This window comes from Lethenteron reissneri, unplaced genomic scaffold (assembly GCF_015708825.2).
Source record: "Lethenteron reissneri isolate LAM-NWPU_2019-01 unplaced genomic scaffold, ASM1570882v1 scaffold_115, whole genome shotgun sequence".
Classification (NCBI taxonomy): Eukaryota; Metazoa; Chordata; class Hyperoartia; order Petromyzontiformes; family Petromyzontidae; genus Lethenteron; species Lethenteron reissneri.
In genome coordinates this window covers 1,975,138-1,986,995 of record NW_026890838.1, presented here as the reverse complement: position 1 = coordinate 1,986,995, position 11,858 = coordinate 1,975,138, and positions in this window count along the sequence as shown.

Below are 11,858 nucleotides of genomic sequence, written 5' to 3'. Positions count from 1 at the left end.
GTACGGTAGCAGTGGATAGAGAGAACACAGTGTACGGTAGCAGTGGCTAGAGCGAGTACAGAGTAGGGTAGCAGCGGCGTAACGGACCTTGGGAGAGAAGGAGAGTGAGCGAGCGAAGTCACGGAGCGAGCGAACGGGGAGACATGGAGTGTTGTTAATGGCGGGTTGTGCATCGGAGCGAACGGAGAGACACGGAGCGATGGTGAGGAGGAGGTGTGAACTCTATGCGTGAATAAACGAGACAAGAAAGACACCTGGGAGCCAGACATCTTTCTGATTGAGAGGGGGTCAAATACTTATTTCCCTCATTAAAATGCAAATCAATTTATAACATTTATGCGTCTTCTTAGTTCTTTCGGTGACTTTACCGAAAGAACTAAGAAGATGAATCCCTGCAGTCACGAAAGCTTTAAATCGAAATTTAACATTTATGCGTTTTTCTGGATTTTGTTGTTGTTATTCTGTCTCTCACTGTTCAAATAAACCTACCATTAAAATTTTAGACTGATCATTTCTTTGTCAGTGGGCAAACGTACAAAATCAGCAGGGGATCAAATACTTTTTTCCCTCACTGTACACATATTTACGCGATCTACCCCAAACAAACCTGTATTACGGATGTATATTTTGAGTTTGCGTGTCTCTCTCTCTCCATGGTCGCGTGGATTATCCTCCGGTTTTTCCCTGCATATTTAGAGTCAACATCACCACGCGTTTAGAATATTTGACCGATATAGATTTCCACACGTTGATAAGCCACTTTGTGGTGCGCAGGTCGCTTCTGAAAAAGAGCGGTATAGCTCAATGGGCGTGAACATTTTAAAAAGTTTCAAAGTAGTGAGCCAGGTGAAGACAAATTAAACCTAAGCGAGAGAATCAAAGCAAATGCAATCAGGCGAGGGCAGGAGGCAAGGCCCCGCGTTGTAATGTTCCAACCTGGACATCAATTCCATACTCGCTGCTCCTCAATTAATATCCCTACGAGAGGAGGGAGGCTCTACCTGGGTAAACAACAACAACCACCACAACAACCACCACAACAACAACACGATGTGAACTTCTCACCTCGGATCTCAGTGAGCGCGCGCGCAGAGCAGCAGCTTCCTAGTATATCGTGACGTCACGCGGCAGCAGGTGACATGACGTCACTTTCGGGTTCAACACAGATTCCCTCTCCCAACGAGCAGCGGCGTAACTGAATATATTATGTTAAAGAGCCAGGACTATGTTGGGTGATGGGGCTTGGCTGTTGAACTAGTCGCAATGAACTTGCGACGGTATTTATGAATAGATTATGTTAATGATTCACCAGTGACTGGGCGTAGCTTTGCCCAAATAAGGATTTTTACTGGAACGGAAATCTGCAGTGACCAAGAGTTCGTTCATAAATGACGTCACGCACCTAGGGGGGGGGGGGGGGTCAAACATTTGTGACGATGTGTGACAAGGGGGGGTTTGAGAACTGTGACGTCACATCAAAATGCGCAACTTTACATACATATAAATAATACGTTCTACTTACTCTTTGGTTCTTTGGGTAAAGTTACGTCGAAAGAAAAATAAATTAAATAATATTCTTAGGTTTTTTTCGGTAAAGTCACGTAGGTAAAAAAATTAAATTAATAAAAGTAAAATAAAATAAAAATCACGACGTTTCGGAGGCAACACAAGCTTCCGTCTTCAGGTGGAACCGTCACAGCACGATAGCTGTATCAAGTGAGAGAAATTCCAAGAACACAGTATTTGTATATATACTGGTTGAGAGTAGGAGGAGCCAAGGTAGGCCCTGAATATTATTTTTGTGAGGTTCGGTGCGGCTGAAGCACGCTGTTAGGAATGAGCCTTTGTTGTGTAAACTAGGTGCGGATGATGTAAAGGAGGCGTCTAAAAGGGACTGAGTCTTTTTGTTATGTAGAGATGATGCGGCTGAAATCGCTGCCAGGAAATGAGTCTTTGTTGTGTAGAATGGTTGACTGAGCCTATTATTATGTAGAGATGGTGCGGCTTAAATCGCTGCCAGGAAATGAGTCTTTGTTGTGTAGAATGGTTGACCGAGCCTATTATTATGTAGGGGTGGTGCGGCTGACATCGCTGCCAGGAATGCTCCAAATATGTGTAGTTAAATCTTTTTTGCATGGTTAATAACATCTTTCCAATGATTACTAAGTTTGTATCCATCATCACGGTTGAAATTATGTCTGTGTTTGTATATTTGGATGGCCTCGTGTACAAACCTTTGATGGTAGCCAGGAGGCTTGAAGAGCACCTTAGTCTCTGAAAAGACAATTTCATGAGAGCCCACAGCATTGTAGCAATGATCGGCAACGGCGGAAAAATCAGTTTTGCCGTGTTTCAGATCTGACTTGTGCTCGCGGACACGATCAGAGATATGACGTTTCGTTTCTCCAATGGAGCAATCACCACAACTGCAACTCAGTTTGTAGACTCCAGGGTATTGTAAGTCAGGAATGACATCTTTCACAGATGGAATTAGATCACGGATTTTATGTACTGTACTGAATCGGACTTGAATCTTATGTTTATTTAGAATTTTTAGAGATCTTTTTGGTTACGCCTGCTATGTATGGTAACGTGATAGTTTTGATCAGGGTTTAATGTGGCTGTTTCTGTATGGTGGGAGAAACAGCTTGGCGGATGGTGCGGTCAGAGTATCCGTTCATCCTGAGGGCCCGATGTATATGTCTTAATTCACTGGACAGGTGGTGCTGGTCAGAAATGCCATGAGCTCTGTGGTATAGCGTTTTGATGAGAAAATTCTTTTGAGATGGGTGGTGGTGGGAATCGGGATTAAAGTAGGAATCTGTGTGGGTGGCTTTCCTGTAGACAGAATGTCCGAAGGATCCGTCAGGTCTCCTCTCAAACAGAAAATCTAAGAATGGTAGTTTACCATCTTTCTCCACTTCCATGGTGAATCTGATGGATGGGTGTCTGGAATTGATGTGGTCCAAGAAGTGGTTCAATGCTGGGAGGCCATGTGGCCAAATGACGAAAGTGTCACCCACATACCTCTTCCACAGGGAAGGACGCAGGGTGGATGTCTGGATGGCGTCTGATTCAAACTTTTCCATGAACATGTTGGCTATCACTGGTGACAAGGGGGAGCCCATAGGGGTACCCTCATTCTGTTTGTAGAAGGTGCCATTCCAGGTAAAATAAGTGATGGTGAGGCAATGCCTAACCAGTGCAGGTACATCCGAATTCAATCTATGTTGGACCAAGTCCTCAATTATTGTTAGGGTTTCGATTTAAAGCTTTCGTGACTGCAGGGATTCATCCTCTTGGTTCTTTCGGTAAAGTCACGTAGAAGGGAAGTAATAAAATAATAAAAATAAAACATAATAAAACAATTATCACGCCGTCCTCAGGTGAAAACCAGGTCTGTCGAGGCGACAGCGTCTGAATGAAACAGCACACGTGCTTGGAGCATATATATAAGCTGGGTTGGAAGGGGGGAAAAGGGCGCCTTGACAAAAAAATATGCACATCAAGGGGAATTTAGCATATTTATGGAAAATGCAGGTATGTGATTAGTACTACTTATGCCCGTGCATTATGCAGGATTAGCAGCATCAAAGGAAAGGGATATGGGAAATGCAGGTATGTGATTAGTTCTAATTATGCCCGTGCATTATGCAGGATTAGCAGCATCAAAGGGAGGGGATATGGGAAATGCAGGTATGTGAATAGTACTACTTATGCCCATGCATTATGCAGGATTAGCAGCATCAAAGTGAGGGGATATGGGTAGCATTAATAAAGGGAAGGAATGTTAATAGTATGGAGCTGCAGTAACTAAAACCACCACGTAAACAACAAAAGTATAAACTACATAGTATCATCAGTATACTAAATATACTCTACAATAAGCTGAGTTACTAACAGTAAGTAATACATTACAATTCTACGTCGTAAAAATATATAATATGCTTCCATCTAAACTTTATTCTCTTACATCACACGAGTCTACACCGTACTATATACTGCCATAGACAAACCCAAGATTAATTTATATACTGTATTGCTATAAACCACCCTATACCTTATACATTGTAATATTGCACTATGTATTATTCTACCCACCCTAATGTATATCACACTGCTGTATATTGACTATACAATTACGATACTATATATTACTTTGTACATTGTATTAAGCATATAAATGTTATACTATTTGTTATTATACACTGTACCATTGCCGTCGTGTGAAAGATACTAAGACGAAGCAACGAAATATGTCAATGGGTGAGTAGTAAGAGGAAACTTGCAGCGGAGCAAAGAATCCATTCCCTGCGGAGAATACAATGCCAGTGAGTGGAACGCGGTCTGAAAGTTACCGTAAACGTGAACACAATCAGTTAAGATTCGAAATGGTTTATTACATCCTTCCAATGATTGCTAAGCCAGAATCCATCTTCTCGGTTGAAATTGTCTCTGTGTTTGTATATGTGGATCGCCTCATGAACGAATCTCTCATGGTAGCCAGATGGCCTGCAGAGAACCTCTGTCTTGGAGAAGTCAATATCATGTGAGCCCACTGAATTGTAACAGTGATCTGCCACGGCTGAGGTGTTTGTCCTACCGTGTTTCAAGTCTGCTTTATGTTCACGGATGCGGTCCGAGACATGTCGTTTGGTTTCTCCGATGTAACTCCTACCACAGAGGCAACTTAGTTTGAAGACGTCAGGGTACTGTATGTCTGGAACCACATCTTTTACAGATGGGACCAGATCACGAATTTTATGTACTGTGTTGAATCGGACCTGGATCTTGTATTTTATCAGGATTTTGGAGATCTTTTTTGTGACCCCAGCAATGTAGGGTAAGGTGATGGTCTTGAAAGGCTCCTTAACAGGATCCTTCTTGATGGTTGGAGTGATGGCTTTGCGGATTGTGTAGTCGGAGTAACCATTAGCCTTAAGAGCTTGGCGTACATGTTTGAGTTCACTGGCAATGTGTTCCTGGTCGGATATGCATTGCGCTCTATGGTATAGAGTCTTGATGAGGGAATTCTTCTGGGATGGATGGTGGTGGGAATCCGGTTTTAGGTAAGCATCCGTATGGGTGGCTTTCCTGTAGACAGAGTGGCTCATTGAACCATCAGGTCTCCTTTTAATTAGGACATCCAAAAAGGGTAGCTTGACATCTTTTTCGACTTCCATGGTAAATCCGATGGCTGGGTGTATGGAATTGATGTGGTCGAGAAATTAGTCTAGAGCAGGTCGGCCATGTGGCCAGATGACAAAAGTGTCATCTACGTACCTCTTCCATAAGGTCGGGCGTAGAGTGGCAGTCTGGATGACGTCAGTCTCAAATTTCTCCATGAACACGTTGGCTACAACCGGAGATAGGGGGGAGCCCATTGGGGTGCCCTCAGTTTGCTTGTAGAAAGTTCCATTTCAGGTGAAATATGTATTGGTTAAGCATTGTCTCACCAGGGGGGGTACCCCAGCGTTCAGTCCTTGATGAACCAAGTCTTCAATGATTGCGATGGTGTCAGGTACAGGAACATTGGTGAATAAGGAAACCACATCAAAACTGACAAGCAGGTCATCTGGGGACAGGAAAATCCCCTTGATTGTCGATAGCAGGTCAGTAGAGTTTAGTACCGCAGAGGTGGTTTTTCCAGTGAAAGGCCGTAGGATTTCAGACAAAAAACGAGCCAGTTTGTAGGTGGGGGAGTTGATAGTAGAGACAATGGGACGAAGAGGTGTATCTTCTTTATGTATCTTTGGCAAGCCGTATAATCTTGGTGGCCTGGCTACAGAAGGTTTCAACGAGAACTGTTTGGTCTGATCAATTAATGCCACTGTCATCATGGACAAAATAGAATACAATAACAAAATTCAAGAACTACTCAACGATGGCAGCTATACAAAAATAAAAAGAGACCCCACCAACAACCTCGTCTCTAAAACCAACAAAATAATTTCTGCTTCAACCATCAAGGCGCCCTTTTCCCCCTTCCAACCCAGCTTATATATATGCTCCAAGCACGTGTGCTGTTTCATTCAGACGCTGTCGCCTCGACAGACCTGGTTTTCACGTGAGGACGGCTGCTTGCGTTGTGGCCGAAACGTCGTGAGAATTGTTTTATTATGTTTTCTTTTTATTATTTTATTACTTCCCTTCTACGTGACTTTACCGAAAGAACCAAGAAGATGAATCCCTGCAGTCACGAAAGCCTTAAATCGAAAAGTATTACTTACTGTTAGCAACTCAGCTTATTGTAGAGTATATTTAGTATACTGATGATACTATGTAGTTTATATTTTAGTTGTTTACGTGCTGGTTTTAGTTACTGCAGCTACATACTATTAACACTTCTTCCCTTTATTAATGCTACCCCTATCCCCTCCCTTTGATGCTGCTAATCCGGCATAATGCACGGGCATAAGTAGTACTATTCACATACCTGCATTTCCCATATCCCCTCCCTTTGATGCTGCTAATCCTGCATAATGCAAGGGCATAAGTAGTCTAATCACATACCTGTATTTCCCATACATATGCTAAATTCCTCTTGATATGCAAATTATTTTGTCAAGGCGCCCTTTCCCCCCCTTCCAACCCAGCTTATATATATGCTCCAAGCACGTGTGCTGTTTCATTCAGACGCTGTCGCCTCGACAGACCTGGTTTTCACCTGAGGACGGCTGCTTGCGTTGTGGCCGAAACGTCGTGAGAATTGTTTTATGTTTTATTATTTTATTACTTCCCCTCTACGTGACTTTACCGAAAGAACCAAGAAGATGAATCCCTGCAGTCACGAAAGCTTCAAATCGTGATTTGTTTACCTTTGCTATACTATGCAATCATATCGTGTTTTTGTATTGTGTGTTGAAATGTTCTAATCCGCCCCTACTGGACATATGTGAAAAATAGTTTTGTAGCCCGTCAAATTCTTCCAGTATAAATATGTATGGAGACGTGACGTCGTGTGTGACAACCAGTGCGATGACGTCATGCGTGCTGGGCGGCTCGATGACGTCACGTCCCCTAGAGTACTTTAGGGATACCCCGTGACGAAAGAGGGGTCACTGTGGGAACGGATAGAGTGAGAAGGCTAGAGAGGGAACCAGGGTGTAGAGCAGACATGGGCAAAGTACGGCCCCCGGGCCGTATACGGCCCGTTAGGCTTTTAAATCCGGCCCGCCGAACTTGTCCAAATATTATTATTAAATTAAATTTTACCTTCCTCCTGTAATGCCCCCATTTCCCAATTAGATGGCGCACTTTGACCGGGAGTGTGGTGTACAGTAGAACCTCTGGTCACGACCATAATTCGCTCCATAACTTTGGTCGCAACCCGATTTGGTCGTGACTCGAACCTAATCTCCCCATTGGATTGTATGTAAATACGATTAATCCGTTCCAGACTCCTACGAACTGTATTTAAATATTGTTTTTTTAAGATTATTAAGCACAAAAATAGTTAATTACGCCATAAAATTCAGTGTAATAGTAAACTAAATGTAAAAACATTGAATAACACTGAGAAAACCTTGAACAACAAAGAAAACTAACATTGCCGCATCAAGGTTTAGAATCGTTCAAGAAGATGATTTTTTCGTCTGCTACATCAGTCAGTCGATTCTGAGAGAGAGAATATTCGTATGAGCAATTCATGTTTCTATTGAAAGTAAGTTAACAGTAATATTTGGGTACAGTATTGTTTTTGGAAGCATTCACCGTAATATCATATGAACGTTTACTTCACCGCATCATCGTATGAATGATGCGAGAAGAGATTAACGGGTTCTTATGTTAGCGATTTACGTACTCGGCGTTTTCGCTCTCTAAATTAATATCTTACTAGAAATTTTGTATAACAAAAGTTATATACATAACTGTTACGCTTTGTGTAATTCAACAAAACAATCAAAACTTAACTTCGAGTTCTCTCCAAATTTTACGAGTCCGTTCTAGACCCCACAGTTTTTTAAAGCGTTTTAAGCACAGAAAACACAATTAAACTTTGAAAAATCATTAATTATACAAACTTTTCAATAATTTCCTTCTTCACTTTGATTTACATTTTCTTTAATACCTTCTTCCCACCAACATTACCACTCATTACCACTTTCTCCGAAGGCAAGTTTGTAAAAGAATGCATGGTACAGACAGCAGACATCTTGTGTCCGGAGATCAAAAGCAAATTTGAAAAAGTCAGTTTATCACGCAGGACTGTGACTCGCCGTGTGGAACTGATTAATGAAAATATAGCCAGTCAATTAAATAAAAAGTCTGATTCCTTTGAATTATATTCACTAGCACTGGATGAAAGTACGGACGTAAAAGACACTGCTCAGCTCATAATTTTTATCAGAGGGATTGACGACAGTTTTGCGATAACAGAGGAGTTTTTGACCATGGAGTCCCTGAAAGGAACAACACGGGGAGAGGATTTGTATAACCAGGTATCTGCTGTCATCGAAAGATTAAAGCTACCTTGGAGTAAACTTGTCATTGTCACAACGGATGGATCGCCAAATTTAACTGGAAAAAATGTTGGGCTGCTGAAAAGAATCCAGGATAAAGTGAAAGAGGAAAACCCTGTCCAGGATCTTATTTTCCTTCACTGCATCATCCATCAGGAATCCCTGTGTAAGTCTGTATTGCAGCTTAATCATGTCGTGAATCCAGTCGTAAAACTTGTGAACTGTATACGAGAAAGGGGACTTCAGCACCATCAGTTTATTACGTTCCTGGAGGAAACTGATGCGGATCATCAGGACTTGGCTGTACCACTCTCGTGTCCGCTGGTTAAGTTTGGGGAAAGTGTTACAACGAGTGTGGGAGCTGAAAGAGGACATCATCGCATTTTTGGAGTTGATGAGGAAATCTGACGAATTCCCTGAGCTAAGCGACAAGAACTGGCTTAGTGACTTTGTGTTTGCTGTGGACATATTTTCACACATGAATGAGCTGAATGTGAAACTGCAGGGGAAATATCAATTTGTTCACGACATGTACAAACATGGGAAAGCCTTAAAATCCAAGCTCACTTTGTTCTCTGAACAAATTGCAAACAAAAAATATTTTGCTCATTTCCCCACACTTGCCATGCAGGAAGAGGCACCGCGAAACGCAAAAAAATACAGCAAATCACTTGAGGACCTGCACGGAGAATTCTGCCGTAGGTTCTCTGATTTCAAAAACATTGAACAGTCACTTCAGCTGGTGTCCTGTCCCCTGTCACAAGACCCTGAAACAGCACCACAGGGGCTGCAGTTGGAACTGATAGATCTTCAGTCTGATTCCGTCCTAAAGGAGAAGTTCAACTCTGTTAAACTGAATGACTTTTATGCTTCACTTAACAGAGCCACGTTTCCAAAGCTCCGGAGGACTGCACAGAAGATACTGACTTTGTTTGGCTCGACTTATGTGTGTGAGCAGACATTCAGCGTCATGAACGCCAACAAAGCCCGTCACAGATCAAAGTTAACGGATCACCACCTCAGATCTATCCTGAGAATTGCCACAACCAAAATAACTCCAGACTTGGATGCACTGGCAATAAGTATAACCCGTAAAAACAAAGTTTTTCACTATAAATCCTTTATATGCGTGGCGGCTAGAGTTCTCTCGTCCTCTGGCTTGAGATGGCTGCCACCTATGGGTCAGATGATTGTCTGCCAGTATTAAGCAATTGGTAATTAAATATTTAATTTGTTTTCCCTAAACAGTGTAAAATTTTGGAACATTTTTTTCACGAACATTAATTGTCTCGCACAACGAGTCTGTGTGCAAAATGTCAGCTCGATTAGATCACGGGAAGTGGGTTAAAAAACGACCGAAAGATGTGCACGGTCGTAAGCAAGCAAGCAAGCACGCAAGCACGCAAGCAAGCAAGCGAACTTAATATAAAGGATTTAAAAATGAGAGTTCAACAACACTGTTCCCACTGAAACTGAAAGTGATGATGTGTTGCTGCAGTGAGGTTGGAGCCAAATCTCTGAGATACAGCCTGCGTGGCTGCTCTAACCTGTTAATGTAGATCAGGGGTCCTCAAACTACGGCCCGCGGGCCACATGCGGCCCGCCGAGGACATTTATCCGGCCCATGGTCACTAATTGGGCTGCACTTGTGAGCACTAATTGGGCTGCGCTGGTGAGCACTAATTGGGCTGCGCTGGTGAGCACTCAATGGGCTGCGGTGGTGGGCACTGATTGGGCTGCGGTGGCGAGCACTGATTTGGCTGCGCTGGTGAGCACTGATTAAGCTGCGGCGGTGGGCACTGATTGAGCTGCGGCGGTGGGCACTCATTGGACAGCGCTGGTGAATGGTTCAATGGGCCAATTGACTGGACTTGCCCCCCAGGCCTAAGGCTGCCAGCCCTCCCCTGGCTGCGCTTGACTGGCTCTCCCTCCCTCAGCTCCCTCACTTGCCCCTCGGCTCCACTCCCAGTGATATTCCTGTGTGCTGGGGATGTACTGCGATCTGTGAACAAAACTGCAGGTGTAATTAACTTTTTAATGGCACCCGCACCAGTGTGAGCCTGGGGTAAAAGCGGAGTTCCCCCAATCAGACTGCATTGATGGGCAGTGCAGTCTGTATGTCTCTGTGTGGGCAAAGTTATTGCTGGTATATTGTTTTTGTAGCGCTGTATATATATTGGTATTTTACTAATAGCAATTTTGACTCCCTAGGAAACAATGATGTCAAGAAAGAGAAAAACTGACTCGGAGTGTAGGATATTCAAAGAACAGTGGACTTATGATTACTTTTTCATGCAGTACAAGGAAAGAGCTGTGTGTCTGATATGCCAGAATATAGTGTCTGTGTTCAAAGAATATAATTTACGTCGACACTATGAAACTCAACATAAAGATAAATATGATTGTTTGGTCGTAGAAGTGAGAAAAGATAAAATATTAAAACTGAAAAATACATTAACAACTCAGCAAAATACTTTTGTGAAGCAGAAGCAGCTAAATATTTCATCACTGCGAGCAAGTTTCCAAGTTGCCAAGTTAATAGCGTGCACTGGCAGACCATTCGTGGAGGGAGAATTTGTTAAAGAATGCCTTCTTTCTGTTGCCAAAGAGATGTGTCCAGAGAAGGCCGATTTATTTAGTACAATGAGTCTTTCAGGATCTATAATTACACGGAGGATTGAAGAAATGGGAGACAAATTGCATCAGCATTTTCAAAACTCCACAAAAAAACTTTCCTATTTTTCCTTGACACTCGACGAAAGCAATGATGTTCGTGATTCTGCACAACTTCTAATTTTTATTCGTGGGACGAATGACTATTTTGAAGTCACAGAAGAGCTTGCTGCACTGCAAAGCATCAAAGGAACAACTACAGGAGAGGATATCTATGAAAAAGTTTGCCAAACTGTGAATGGTTTGGAGCTGAACTGGGCTAAACTAGCCAGTGTGACAACTGATGGTGCTCCTAGCATGGTGGGGTCTAAGAAAGGAGTAATTGCTCGCATTAACCAAGAGATGGACAAACATAACCATTCTCATCCAATAGCCATACACTGCCTCATCCACCAACAAGCGCTGTGTAGTAAATCACTGAAGTGGGACTCTGTTATGAAAATTGTGGAATCTTGTGTTAACTTCGTTAGAGCTCATGCACTAAACCACAGACAATTTCAGGAATTTCTGTCTGAACTAAATGTTGACTATGAAGATGTTCTGTATCACACAGAAGTCCGTTGGCTGAGTCGAGGGAGAGTTTTGAAACGTTTCTATGACTTACTTCCACAGATTACAGCTTTTCTGCTTTCAAAAAACAAATAAGTACCAGAGCTCAATGATGCAGAATGGAAATGGCACCTTGCCTTTCTGACAGATGTAACAGAGCTACTCAACAGTTTC